The sequence below is a fragment of the Centroberyx affinis genome, unplaced genomic scaffold (assembly GCF_046629955.1).
Source record: "Centroberyx affinis isolate AG114_WGS23_722 - 3 ecotype Tasmania unplaced genomic scaffold, CSIRO-AGI_Caff_v1 ptg003119l_1, whole genome shotgun sequence".
Taxonomy (NCBI): Eukaryota; Metazoa; Chordata; class Actinopteri; order Beryciformes; family Berycidae; genus Centroberyx; species Centroberyx affinis.
Window position 1 is genome coordinate 55,060 of NW_027281184.1, and position 13,600 is coordinate 68,659.

Here is a 13,600-nt window from a genome sequence, read left to right on the forward strand (position 1 = left end):
AGCTAGCTAACTTGTGGCTTTAATAGAAAAAGCTAGTCTGCGCTGGCTGTGTGAGTCATTTCCACCGCTGGTGACATTTAGCAGCCATTACAGCTGCCGAACGCTCGGTGTGAGAGAGAGCGAGAAAAGGAGGGGAATAAAAAGCAGGAAAGCGTGAGAATGAGTAAAAGCGAGAGAGAGAGAGAGAGAGAGAGCTGTGGTTATGAAAACATAAAAGAGGGCCATTGCTCCCGTTGACCCCTCAAATGTCACTCATCCATCAAACTTTCCACGGAGACACTCACCCAAGCGCAGGCAAGCTGTTATTACCAGAGCTGAAAGAGACGAGAGTGGTGTCGGTTAGAAGCGAGGACTGGTCACGTACAAACGCACACACACAAACACACACACGCAGACAAACGTACACACACAGATGAGTGAATGACATGAATCTCCTATCTGCTGGCTGAATGAGTCCTGTCAGAGCAAATGGGCCAAATCCAATTGGCTTAATTACACTATTTAATTATAAATATCAATAACAACCTGAGAGGTTCTTCGGTCATACACATTGGTGAATTTATGTATTTATGTATGAATTCACTAATGAATTCCTATGTAGAGCCCAAACTTATGACTATTACAAGACAGAACTCAGTGGTGCTGCATGGGTCATTCCATAGTTACATCAGGAAGGTTGGCTACAGCTAAATAAGGGTGGGTAATTGCAAAAATAAAATCTAAATGCCAAACACAAAGCCTTAAATTTGTAAAGCATTTTAACGTTGTCTGTGTCTGCCATGTTTTTATTCTCTACCCTTCATTTACAGGCTACTTGTAGATGATTGCTACGACATATATCAACATCTTAGGTATTTAGCTTGACCAATGCTTGTGTATTTCACTTCACTTGTATGTACCTACTATTCGCTACCTCGCTTCAGGTGCTTCAACTAAGTACATATTAAAGGTAGTATAGCCTGTCTGTGTTTGCACACATATGTTTGCATTTGTGTGTGTATACATGTGTGCATTTGTTTATACACACTTGTATGAGTGTGTCATTGTGTGCTGGTGCATGTGTTGGTTTACGTGTGTATTTGCATTTGTGTGTTTGAGTGTGTGTGTGTGTGTGTGTGGGCTGCAGCTGCTCACCTGCTCCTGTGGAGGGGGCTGTAGAGCAGCAGCAGCAGCGTGGCTCCTGTAGCGGTGGCCAGGACCGAGCGCATCCAAAAACTCAACTGACAGAAGTTGCAGTACTGGATGATGGCCAAGATGGTCGCACAGCACAGGAACATCGTCACCTGGAGAAAAACGACATGGTCATTAAGTGTTTCTCAACGCAACAAAGGACACAATAAAGGCAATTAAAACACAACAAACTAAATGCAATTCAACATGTAAGGCTGCAGTTTGTGTGTAATAACTGGCTACGTTAGCAAGTAAGATATACACCTGAAATTATTTATTTCTTGCCAATTGCAAACCATGACTTTTGTACTGCCTTTTTCTCTGTATCTAACTATTAATAGCCTCCGTTAGCTTATGGGCAAGCTGATATGAGTTCAACTTGTCAATACAAATAACATTCTCCTTTCATTCTGTTGCAAACCATGACTTTTCTCTAACACTGAAATATCAGCATACCCTATCTAAAATGTTGACAACTGGCTACATTAGCAAGTAAGATAAATACATCAAATTTGTTTTTTTCATGCCATTGCAAACCAAGACTTTTGCACTGCCTTTTATCTTCATGTAACTACTGGTAGCCATTATTTGACTTGTCAAACAGAATCCGAACTAACTGAATGGACTTTATTTCCATGGAGTTTACATTAAGCCCAGCCCCTGAGAGCCAGAGAACAGTGCATTGAAAAGATATAATCTTGATGCAATAAATACATGGATTGTTTTTTCAATGTCAGAGCAGAGGAAATACATAATTTTGTTTTTCGCTATAGGTATCTGAGGTGAAAACATGCTGTTCTGCATCCTCAGAAAACAGACTTGCACACATTTACATGGACTTGTTTTGAGCCGTCTTGGTAGCTTCATGCATTTGAGGACACAAATCTATTCTAATGTACACACATGCGCACTTAATTTTGGCACATTCAGAGTTGTTAATGATGACATTGACAGGATAACATCTCTCTCTCTCTCATCCCTACATATGTCCTCCCTCTCTCTCCCAGCCATGCTCCCCCCTCTAGCCCTGTTATTGGGTCTTAATATCTTCAAAGGCATAAAAGTCCAGAAAACTGCATGTCTAATTAACCGCTCTCCCTGGGACTACCGCTTTGATCTGCACGCCCCGAAGGAACGGAGAGAGAGAAGGGGAGAGAAAGAGAGGGGGAGCAGGGTGGGACAGAAATGGATAGAGAAACGGGGTGTTGAATATCCTTGAAAAAAAAAAAAGATAGCAAAACACCACACATCTTGCAAGCAGCCGTCGCCTCGAAGCTGCAAGAGGAGAGTCAAACTTATACAGAGCTGGATATGGACGGCCTTGACTCAAAGCTGCACAAAAACGCTGCAAACTACGGCTGCTCTCAATCTTCTCACATACAGGATTCAGAGAGGAAGAAATGTCAACATTTCTGGTGCCAAGGTCCACAGGCGAAGCCTCCTGAAGCCTCCTGGTTGTTTTCCTTCTACAGTTCCTATCAGTGCTAATGCCAGCTAACGGCTCTGCTGGTCTCAAAGGATCTTTGGCTTCAGACCGCCATGGGCAAGGGTTCAACCCGCCCGACTTCTCTTTGCTTGCTTTGGCTTAGCTATATCAATGAGGGCAAACCATTACAGCTTGGAAATCACGAGTACGACTACTACAATTAGCAGTTGTATCAGCAGCAGTAGAGGTAGTAGTTGTAGTAGTGGCAACAGCAGTATTAATAGTGGCTGCTGCAGTAGTAGTGGCAGCAGTTTTAGTAGCAGCAGTATCAATAGTAGTAGTCCGTAGTAGCTGTGATAGTAGCAGCAGCAGTAATAGTACCAATAATGTAGTGTTGGTAGTATCAGTAATAATTGTAATAGTAAGCGCAAGGACCTGCAGAATTCAACAAACATTGGAAAATACTGTATCTGTGGGTGTTTGTTTCGTGAATTACTTCAGAATAGTTGTCATTCAATTGTCAGTGAATTTTTAACAAACTTATGGCAAAATGCAACTGCGAGCAACATGAGTAACAAGTCACCCGAAGTCCAGTCATTTCCTATAGAGCTGAGTGACCAGGGGAACATGGCACATGTGAGGATGGTAAACCAGCCTGTCACCAAGAAAAGTTGGCCATGGCTAAACTTTTCGTGATCATCAGTCATCTGCAGTCAATCAGATTTCCATGATTCCTTGTTTCCCCACCGATGCAATTTCATTTAATCAACAACAGTTCCGCTTGGTAAGAGCAAAATGGACGAGCAGTTGATTACAGCCATTAAAAGCTTCCCAGTTCTCTACAACTTTTATTTGAAACATTACAGGAATAAACGTCTCAAAAACCACCCACCCTCTCCTTCTATTCATCCACCCATACAGTCTTTTTCATCTGTTACCCCCACCACCCACACATATTCCACACTCATGTTGTCCCTTTTACCTGGAGGGGCAGGTGGAGGGTGCAGGTGAGGTGGGAGAAGACGGAGACGGCGGGAAGCGAGACCAACACGGCCCCGATCACATGACGGGGGATCCAGCCGGAGACCGCTCTGAGCAGGGAGCGGGTACAGCTCATCACCTCCTCCAGGTAGAAGGCCATACTGCAGGGGAGGAGAGGAGATGAGAGGAGAGGAGAGGAGAGGAGACGAGAGGAGAGGAGACGAGGAGCAAGGTGAAGGGGAGAAGAGGGGTGGGTGTGTAAAAAGAGGAGAGAAGAAAGGAGAAAAGAGTTAGACATTCAACATCTGAGGAAGAACAGTTTCCATCAGCAAAAGTATAACTCCTAAGGCTTACCACTATTTATTCAACCTTTATTTAACCGGGTAGTCTCACTGAGATAAAGACCTGCCAAGTAAGCAGCATCAAGACAAGCAAGATACAACGATGTACTCTCCACACTCAGTCAGGGAAAAACTGCAGCAGGCTCTCTTCACTCATTAATCAAGATGTTTTATTAAAACATGACCGCGCCTTCCAAATCCCAGCTAGAAGATGAAGATTTATTGCCCATTACACATGGCAATAAGAGAAAATTAATTTTCCCTTTGAATCTTTTTTTCTTTTGTGCATACTCTCCTCCGACACACTCAAACAAAATCAGATTCAATTTAGTTCCAATACTGGAAACTACATTTATAGGGCTAGATTTTTCTATTTTTTAGGTTTGGTACTAAAGTTAGACCAATATCTCAGGTTGCCGATTTATCAAGCCAATGTCTGAACAGAGAAATGACTCCAGAGTGGTGTGTGAGCCAACCCAACCCCCAAAAATCATTTGTATGGGTGTCAGTGGAGAGGTGTAGTGTCGTATGATGGTTTAAGTCAGTGGTTTTCAACCCTGTGCCACTGAGGCCCAAGAGTCTGCAGGTTTTTATTCCAACCAAACACTACAGCAGCCGATTTGGAAACCTGCATACTCTTGGGCCTCCATGGCACAGGATTGAAAACCACAGCTTTAAATGCTGTTTTAGAGGCTTTTCCACCCTGCCAAGAATACAATTCTGGGGAAAACACTGAATCCTTGTCATTTTGTGGCATGAAAATTGTCGAAGTTTGAAATAATGAATATCGGCACAAAATATCAGCTATCAGCAGCAACAATCCATCGGCCTTCGAAAAACCCATATCGGTCCAACCCTAATTGGTACGATATTCACACACCCAGACACCCATCCACATACACACACAGCCTCTGCACCCATCTGCATGCCATCTGCCTAAGCCTCCTCACCGTATGGAGAGCACCAGGGAGGCCAACTCCAGCAGGCCAGCCAGGGGGGCGATGGCCAGGGCGGTGGGGGCCGGGGGCCCGGCGGCGGCGGGGCTGACCAGGGGCGGGAGGAAGCAGGCCAGGGTCAGGGCCAGGAAGACAAAACAGCTGAGGAGAACGTCCAGGAAGGAGCTGAAGGTGGCGCTGGCAAAGGTCTGCACCTGAACCTGGTTCTTCACCTGGAGAGGAGGAGGGAGGAGAAGAAGAGACTGAAGAGACGGGGAGAAGTAGTCCCACCTCCCCTGAACTCATGCACGGCACTTTAAACTGCACCTGTACACATGTTTTACCATTATTTATGTGTTCAATGATAAGATAATGATGCAATTTCAGCCGAGGGTACTGGGTTTATATGTGGGTTATTGTTTTTAGGAATAGCATTTGATGTATGTTTTTATGCTTGCTACAAAAAAATGTAAATACAATACTGTAGTGTGAAATCTCCACGTTTTTGTCTCTATTTAAAGTTAGTTATCATCTCCATTGAGGCTGAAGTGGCAATGAGCAAGATTTTCACTAACGACAGTGATACAGTATATCTGCAGGGGGGTTGATAGGGTTATCGATTTATACCAATGTCTCCACGATTACTTCACCAGATGCTGAGATTTCTGGCTCTCCACCCACTGGAATTTCAATACACTCCCATTCCCTTAATGCCCCTTTAAGGTTAGGGCTAAGACTAGGGCAATAAATTAACTTTTGGCCCAATGGCCACAAAAGCAAGCAAATTCCAAAGTTTACCAGCCACATTCACTAATTAACCAGCTAAATTCATTTCTAGAATACAAAAGAACCTCTGTTCCATCGATACTGGAGTGGTTAAGTAAAAAAAATACTAAAGGTTAAGTGGACAGCCCACATTTCTTTTTGTTTAAAAAAAGAAAAGGACCTCTAAAAATGTCTGTTTACATGGCAAAGTGGCTAAACCTGTTGTGCAGCCACAGGCCAAAAATATTACGACTAGAAATGAAACTAAACTAAATTAAACTTAACTCTGCATATAATGAGGATTTTGGATGAAAATGATCACAAGCGTAGGCTTTACAGCTTGGCCAGGAAGTTGCAGCCAAGTAGAGAAAGAAAGGAGAGACTGTCACTGAATATTACTGCAGAAATTTTGAATTAAATTAATTGAGAGGTTGAATGTGAGAGAAAGAAAATCTGTGATTTATTTTGTGCCGTGTAATGACACTGGTGTAACAGCAGAGGGCTGTAAGACTGTAAGGTCAGTGCAGGCCAACTGGAACTGGCATTATAACAGTGAGAGGCATAATAGTTGGGAGAAAGGAGGGATGCCAGGGGAAAAAGTTGGACCCCTGCCCAGGCCCTCACCCACAAACATACACACACACACAAACATTGTTTAAGACTCTTTATATATTATACTACTTTGTGCTCTTCCTTTTCTATCCTTGTCCTTACCAAATGTCCTCTGAAGGATAGAAAACATGAGGAAAAGCCTCCAAATTTAAGATATTTTACCAGTCCTCTCTTCTCCGAGGGGGGTATTTTAAGATTAGTGCTTAGGATGGGACAGAAGTGGTGAGGGTTAAGGTTAGGGTTATAGGTTAGGGAATGAATATAGTAATGGAAAGTTCTCATAAGTATAATTATAATAGCAAGTGTGTGTGTTTGTGTGTGTGTGTGTGTGTCTGTGTGTGTGTGTGTGTGTGTGTACCTCCTCCTGGTAGCTGGTGCGATAAGCCAGCTCCAGCGGTCTCTCTAGGAAGTTGAGGCTGATCTTGTTGATGGGCGGTTTGAAGAAGTAATCCTTCATCAGGCTAGGAACCAGAGAGAAACAGGATCAAAATATGAAGAGCTCCCTTCCATAATGAGACATCCACTATAAAAAAAAACCAATTCAACCTACTCCAACAAAATATAGCACAAAATTTAACCAATTTATTTTCTTGTCTTTTTTAAGGATTATGGGTTAAGAAAGTTCTTGGTTGGCTAAATGATACCAGTTTGACGGACTGCATCCTCTACATTTTAGAGATACTGAGGTTTAGGGTTAGTAGAACCTCAGGTTTAACACTTCCATCTGGATTCACTTCGTCAGTCTATTTCATGGAAAGAGATCATTATTAGATCATTATATTTTGTGCACCCATGTATATAACCACAATCACACATACAGTAATACCGAATGTATTTATGCTTGTGCAGACAATATCAAGAGTTCTATTCAAGAATCCTGTGGCTCAAACTTTATGGGATGAGTGTAATATTGAGCGTAACATTGCCACACAGATTTCCATTGGAACATGGACTCGCTGATTAAATGTTTTACACCACAGAGAGAGAGAGCGAATACCAGGGTAAAACATTTTGGTTTAAGTAGAATAAATCCAATGCAAGCAGCACTTTCATTGCAATGTAAATGCATCTGCAATGGAATGATGCAGCGATAACAGCTGCTCTCCTTTGAAATGAATGAATTTCAACAGAGAGCAAAACATCCCACATACTAAACTTGATTGACGGGTAATAAATGAGTTCTTGATTAATTTTAAGAGAACTGAATAAATCACTGATGAGAGGCACTATCAGTTCATAAATTTCACCCCAACCTCCACTCCCCCGACCTCACCTGTCCTCCCTGATAACATCCACAAAGTGGGCGTCGCTCTTCTCTCTGAAGTTCTTGGCGCGCAGCTGCATGAGGGCTGAGTGGTCCATACCCGTGCCGGCCGCCCCGGCGCCGCCCGCCATGCCCAGACTGGTGCCGGTCCCTGTGCTCGTACTGGTCTTCTTCTCCTTCTCCTGGAGCATGTCGCACAGGGAGCTCTGGCTGGCCCGCACCGGGTCCTCCAGCGGAGGACTCAGCAGACCGTTGGCTGCCCGGGGGCTGTGGCCTGGGACAAACTGGAGGAGGAGGAGAAGAAGATAGAGATGGAGAAAAGGAGGAGGAGGAGAAGAAGAAGAAGAAGAAGAAGAAGAAGAAGAAGAGGGAAGAGGAGAAGAAGGCAAAGAAGGAAGAGAAGAAGAAGAGGAATGGGAAAGAAGATAAGGAGAAAGAAGAAGGAAAAGAAGAGAGGGAGTGTTAGTTGGGGGGTTTGTGGGGTAGCTAGGGTCAATGATAGATGGTTAAGGTGGGGTTGATAAATGTATGTGTGTGTGTGTGTGTGTGTGTGTGTTCTACCTTGGCACTGCTGGTCTTGTGCTCCTCCTGGCAGCCATTCAGCACAGCCACCTCATCACCCTGCTCTGCCCCTGCAGACAAAACCACAGTGCAGGACACACAGGCAGGCTGGAGAGAAGGAGAAGAGAAAGAGAAAGAGAAAGAGAAAGAGGAAGAGAGGGGGCGGGGTGGTTAACAAATGAAAAACACGAGACAGACAGAACAGGTTAATTTACATTAGACACAAAACTCACACAAAGTAGGTATGTTTGAGACATACCGTCCCTCCATCTATTCATATATGATTGTACTGTAAGCATATGTTTGTGAACACTTCAGTCATTCTCTGTCAAAGGACTAGATGCATTAAGATGCCTGTCACTGATATCATCACATTTCTCACAGTGCTAAGCATCTAAAGGCTCATTCACACCTCACCTAAAAAGTTGACATGATGGAGTATGCATGGTCAAGATGGTGTAATTGCAGCCAAAACAACGGTGCGTGTTGGCTGCATTTGGGAACCGTGCACGAAATTTGAAACAACATAGACAGCGCCACGTAAACGTGCCTCTGTCTAGGACTGGTTAAATGGAGAGGAACCGAAACCACTGGACAATTCTGTTTTTTTTTCTTGTTGAGTTTTCAGGCACAAGAAGCACGGATGCCAAGGTACGTGGACAACACATATCTGTTCATACAGAGCATGAACCAGGCGTGACAGGTCAACATCACCTTTTGTTTGTTTAGAAACTGGCAGAAATCATGACCGAATGAATGGCACAGGCGTCCATCTCTATGTTCCACCCCCACTCTTTCCCTGTGACTTACCACAGTCCTGTCTGGCGGGCGGTGGGGCAGCAGGGGCTCGGCGGCCTGCGCTCCCCCAGGGATGAGGTCCGGGGTGTGGGGCTGAGGACAGGAGGGCAGGCTCCCAGCAAACTCCCCACCTGGCAGGCCCAGCTGGGAACAGCCACACTGGGCATCATGCTCCAGCTTCCTCCCTGAGATCAGGTAGGTCTTCAGGCCTGAGGGGAAACTTTTGTTTAGCACTTTTCAAAAAACTTGCTTCGATAACATACTTTATAGACATTAAAACAATTAAACTCAACATAACAGATAGGGACTACAGAATAGTGAGGGCAAGAATCCATTCTATATATATATTTATGGATATATCGGATAGGGAAGAATATTGAGGGCATGAATCTTGGTCCTGCTGTGTTCAACAGTCTGTATTTGTCATTGTTTTATTAATGTTATATGTTTTTTTATGTAATGCTGCTGGGTGACACCCAAATTTCCCCCCAGGGATTAATAAAGCACCGTTTTTATCTGTATCTGTAACAGATAAAAACAGATGATCATGCAGTGGCTGTAACACTAATAATCCCACACCTCGTAGTGAGATGAGTTATTCTCACCCATTAAGCCTACACCACATGGGTTTCATTTCATTTCATTTGTACAGTGATAAAGCATAGAGGAAAAGTAGTAAGATAAAGAGATACAATTAAGTGCTGAAAACAGAAAAAAAAAAAACAGAAACTTGGTTCAGGTTAGTAAAAACTGAAAAAACCTGGAGCCTAACTGTGTTTTCAGTTAGCAGTACTGCAGCCTTCAAACCTTCAAGTTCTAATTTGTGATGCCTGACAATCTACACATCACATCACATATCAACAAAATATTTGCTGACCAGTCCCAATCCCTTACTGATTTCACCTGTTAAATCTACCAGTTAGAGGAGCAAGGTTATAATAATTTTATATAATAGATACAAATGAGGACATGGATTGTGCAAAAGGGGGTGACACTCAGTGTTAGTGTTTCTAATATTTTGCATGCCGTATTGCTGTACTTTCTGTATATTACACCTGCATACTCTCATCAGCCACTCTCTATTAATGCACACAGACTGTCAGGCAGGTGGTAATGCAATCCTGGGTGTTACACAGAGTGTGTTTGCACATCAACCCAGAGCTCTGGCCATGTTCTCACTAGTGTGGGGCCAACAAGGAAATACACAAACAGTGGATTAGAGAGTTGGCCAGGAGCCAACTACTATCAGCCTGTTCAAACACACAATAACCTGGCTAGCTGGCCTGATTGTTCAAACAGCTAAAGGTGCTAACCTTGCTAGCGTGGCGGTGACTGGAGGAGCCACTGTAGGCCATAATGGACGCTGGTGCAGGTGTTTTCACAGGCTACCTGCCCGAACTGATAGCTGATAATGTTATTTTTCAGCCGAGTGATTGGAGTTTTTGCTAATTTCCTGCATTCCCTTACTGTTTTACATCACTCTAGATCGTTTTCCAGTGCTTTTATCATGTTGTGAGATATCTGCTATTTTTCCTTCATTTTAGCTGCTTTTTGAAACAAACGCTGTCTAAATATTATGAGTTAGTCCCAGTCAAGAAGAGAGCAGCTTAAAATTCATCATTCATCCACTCGACCTCCAAGCCAGCCCACATGTAGTTTTTCATTCAACAGAATGAGGGAAAAAATATGTGATTATGTGTCAGCCTGTGCGAGTGTGATTGATGGATTCCCAACTCATACACGAAAGCATGTGCGTCAGTCTGTTGGTGTGTTTGTAAGTTGGTGTGTGTATCTGCAGCATCTTTTTGAAGAGTGAGTCACTCACACACACACCTATCACTCCCCCTCATGTCTGCCTCTTTCACCTCTGACTGGATGAATCTACAATCTTCTTCATCTTTCCATTTCTCTGCTGAAGCCTCTTCTCTCCTTTCCCTCTGTACAGATAACCCCTTTTGCTCTTTCCATCCTTTCACACATTTCCTCTCTGTGATCCTGTTTTCATGTCACTCACACTGCACGATCCCAGCTAAAATGACAATCCTGCTTATTTTGCTAGATATTGTGATCACAAAGATTAAGGATTATTAGTGATTGTTAGTCGTGTTGATTTGAGGAACAAAATTATCTTGCAGCACTTTTGGCAGCTTATTGTCCTGACAAAAGCAGTGCAAAACATCAGTTATCACTTTAAAAATTCAATATCAATTATGCAATTTGTTTGATTACATATTTCTTGTAGAATTGATCAATATAACACTGATTGTCTATGGGAAGCCATTAACCTGCACTCATTCTAGTATTACGTTTATTATTATCATGGTTTCCAATGGCGAGTTTTAGTTTCCCATGGTCTACATGCTGTTTAAGAGGCTTTTCCACCCTGCAAAGAATAAAATGGGGGGGGCACTGAATACTGAAAATTATTTTTGTTGGCATGGTTATGGATAAATTTAAAGATATACTGAATTTCAGCACAAAATATCTAGATTCTATAGCTTCAATCCAAAAATATCGCTATCAGCCTTCAAAAAGATATACTGATCGAACCTGGAAAACTACTATCATTTTGTATGATTTGGCATGGATTTATTAACTGATACAGGGCTTTTCTGCCATAATCTACACGCATACAAATAGCCAAATGGTTAAATTGGCCACCTATGAATCTACAGAAATGACCGAGTCCCACCACAGCTTCCTCTCCTGTTTCCCTCGCTGCTTTACAATTGTCTGCATAAATAAAATTAGTAATGACTGCACACAACTAACAATGAACTAATGTTGGAAGTCTGGAAGAACTGTGTGTCTAGCTGTGGGCCCTCGGACAGTGGCGCAGACTTGGCGTACGTCCCTTGTCGAGAACACAGCCTTCTGGCCCAGAAGAGCCCCAACATAGGGTTGGGGTCCCATGCCAAGCAGGCGACAAAGGCCGTTTATGAGATCTCCACTCATTCACACTCACTCTCACGAAAGGGTCCATTGCTGTTCTGTGCCTTCCATTAGCTCTTAGACACAAGTTGTGTACCCTATCAGATTTTTAATGGACGTTAACAAGGTCCTTCTGTATAACAAGCGAAGCATACGGCTGCGAAGGCCTAATGATGGCTCGTCTGCCTCTGTCTCTCTGTCTCACTCACCGATCTCCAGTATCTGCCGGTCTGTCTCTGTGATCTGCCTCTCTCACACACACACACACATACACACACAGATCAGGTCATTGGATAGGGACACAAGGTCAATCCAGTGTGAGAAACAGTATGGGGAAGTGAATGCAGGGTTGTGTAATGGTGAACCATATACAGAGAGAGGAACGAAGAAAGCTACAAAGAGAGAGAGAGAGAGAGAGAGAGAGAGAGAGAGAGAGAGAGAGAGAGAGAGAGAGAGAGAGAGCTCTTTTGTATCGCTATCCCTTGTTTTAATCTGTATTTATGTTGAAGCTGTTTGTTAAAGGTGCTTTCTAAATAAATTTGACATGACAAAGAGAGGGAGGGATACAGAAACGTGGCCAAAAAAAAAGAGAAATTCATTAACTATTCATACCTTGTCCATACAGAACTACTACTACTTCCTCTTGGATGGAAGTGTGGGTATGGGAACTGAATACTCAGCAATTGAGATCCTCCACTGTTAAACCAGTGAAACACACACACATACGCGTGGTGATACAAGGGGAAGATGGGATTCATTGTCTGAAAATGTTGATTATTTGCGTTTACTGATGCTAATATTCATTTTAGAGAGGGTCACAGGTTTGATCCCCCCACAACAACTAATGTACAGCATGTTCATCCACAACTATCCGTGTCCTTGAGTAATACACTACTCTACTCTACCTGTGCACTCACTGACATTGTTCCCACGGCAGCAATATTGACTTCACATCACATTTTGGGTGGGAAACTCTACTCAGCATAGATTGGCATATGTTAGTTCAACAAATAAGTAAGGCCGTCACATAGACCTAAACAGTTACCAAATTAGCTAGAAATCTCAGGAACAACTGTGACTGCTTGAATTTAGCACGGATTATTTATCTTGTAGCTAGTTAGCTACTTGCTAGCAACCGACGCTAGACTCTGGTAGCTACTACTTAAAAACCCACAGTGAACCCACAGGCCTATCCCTCCGAATCCTTGAGATCCATTAATTTCTAGTATGTTTTTCAGTGGGGAATTTGTGAAATGATAAATGTTTGTCCGATTCCTAATGTTTGTATGATGTGGATCTTGGTACACAACAGTAGGACATGTAGACTGTACTTTCTGGTCTTTCAGTCTTTCGGGTAGAGTTTACGTAGACATAAGTTCAAAATGGCCGCTGTGGAAATAAGGTCTATTGTCGTTCTGGATAAGAGCCACAAATGACAAAATTCCTACAATGTAAAAAATGCTATTCAGTATTGTGTTTTTCAACTTTCATGTCAATAAAGCCCTCTAAAATGGACGAGCATGAATTGCACCAACTTGAACTGAACTGAATTGAGAAAGAGAGTTATAGATAGGGGATAGAGGCAGGCGCTTATTTTGTGATTTTCCTCCTTGTTTCAGCATGTGTGTCCTGCACCAGAGACAAAACGCGGACGAGAGAGGGACACAGACACAGAGGAGATAGCGAAAGCAGAGTGGCGGACGGCGGAGAGATGGCGAGGGGGAGGTGGAGACGGAGAGCACTTTGAAGGTCACTGAGTTTAGCATGCCGCGCATAGCCCGCATTCCTTGTCTACTTCCATTTCAGCTTCCTAACT

At 43.2% G+C, this 13,600-nt stretch overlaps 1 pseudogene; it reads right to left on the reverse strand.

Moving 5' to 3' along the window:
• The window catches only part of LOC139659473 (adenylate cyclase type 9-like), a 45,865-nt pseudogene that overhangs the window by 8,013 nt on the left and 24,252 nt on the right, over nucleotides 1-13,600 (reverse strand).